The sequence below is a fragment of the Sesamum indicum genome, linkage group LG4 (assembly GCF_000512975.1).
Source record: "Sesamum indicum cultivar Zhongzhi No. 13 linkage group LG4, S_indicum_v1.0, whole genome shotgun sequence".
Classification (NCBI taxonomy): Eukaryota; Viridiplantae; Streptophyta; class Magnoliopsida; order Lamiales; family Pedaliaceae; genus Sesamum; species Sesamum indicum.
In genome coordinates this window covers 13,552,827-13,554,483 of record NC_026148.1, presented here as the reverse complement: position 1 = coordinate 13,554,483, position 1,657 = coordinate 13,552,827, and the positions used below count along the sequence as shown (strand labels likewise).

General features: G+C 36.3%; 1 long non-coding RNA gene across 1 annotated transcript in view; it reads left to right on the top strand.

Annotated features, from left to right (window-relative positions):
- The window catches only part of LOC110011874, a 3,408-nt gene continuing 1,751 nt past the window's right edge, over positions 1–1,657 (top strand). The window contains exon 1 of the long non-coding RNA XR_002286957.1: positions 1–95. This is a non-coding gene — a long non-coding RNA (uncharacterized LOC110011874). The remainder of the gene's footprint in view (positions 96–1,657) is intronic.

The following is a 1,657-nucleotide window of genomic DNA, read 5'->3' as shown; positions in this document are numbered from 1 at the left end:
CACTGCCCACAGCTCAAGGCCATATGTTTAAAATTTGCAGCAACAAACTTGGGAGGTGCGTGTAGTCCGTAGATCTGAGCGGTGCAATGTTTCAGGTTATGTCAATTTAGTTATTCAGTCTGTTTCCTACAGGCATATTCTTGATGCAATTAGATGCATGTCCATCTGCAATGGGGATGTTATGATCACCTAGTTTTAAATGTCTGGAATGTGTTGTTCTTAATTTCACAAATACGAAGTACATCATGGACATTTTTCTTTGTTTGTTTCAGTTATCAGAGTCCAGAGAAGAATTTAAGTTACATTTTAACTTGAGAGGCTAATTTATATTGCCAAAATTTGAAGCTAGCTTTCTTCTACAAAATCTAATATAACTATCTAATAGGTTGATCTTGGATTGGACTAGTGTCTGTGAGGGCAGCTGGTAATCAGGGTACAAAAGGATATTCTCAAGTAGGGGTAGTTGCTAGATTCTTGTGAGGAAAATGTGTTCTTGATATGGAGAGCAAATATCTCAGGTGTTCAATATAAGGATCCCGAATGTCTTGAAGAAAGGATCGGGTTATAATTTAGTTAGGCTGGAACCTGGGGAAAATGATACACTACCTTTGGATCTAGAACTTTGTCAAAGAAGGTTGAACAGAACGTAACAGCACTGACTGTGTCTTTATTCAATCATACTTATAACTGCTTCTATTCGGTTTTGTCCTTTAAACAAACAAAAGGAAAGATGCCCATGGGAAGGTTTAGGATGATGAACAAATTGGTCAATTCAACTGCCAGTATATACTATATATAGCTTTCTTCACTCTAATCTTGGTCTGTTATTTTCTCTTTCAAATCTAACTAGATGCAATTGGTAGTCGAGTGTGATATTAATTGAACAAGCAAACACCGTTACCATGTTTCAAAGCTTTGATGCGACTATTTATTGGATATGATAGTAACATGAATTGTCATTTTTTTTTCAGAGCTATGGTCTATTTAAATAGAGCAGTAAGTATGAAATTTCGCTGTAATTTATCACTTTAATAGTATATATAACCATATAATAAGCACTGAGGCATCTGCATATAGAAGAATAAAAACTGTGTAATGAGCAACAGTGCATTTATAAATAGCTATGTGACTTGAGGTTGAGCAGTATTGAAAGATTGAGGTAGGGAATCCACAGAAGCAAGAAAACCATTAAGCTTGATACTGTTATGTAAGGAAACATGTAGGAGGCTAGGTTGTTATAATAGTGAAGCTCAATGGGCTTCATAGTTTGTCCAATCTTTCACGCAGTTAATTAGATGAAAATCTTTAATCAATCACTGGCAGCAACTGCCAGACCTGACCATGCACCTTAATTTACATACGGTAATCTTCACCTGTTGCCAAAACCAAGTTATTTATGGATATTGTTAGGGGGACCAGTTTAGTCTCTCTTTTGCACCACATGATCATTATCAAATGAGTGCACTTTCTTGTTCTGTCAAGAGAAGATCTACTTCTAACATCTTAGAGATGAGTGATCAGTCGAGATGATGAGCATTTCTGCAGGCAGTTGTGAATAATTTACATGCTACTGATGTAGTGGAACTTTCTGTTGGTTCTCCAATACATGTGACTAGACTCCATTCCAGGCTTCACAGTCTAGTGATATATCAGATTT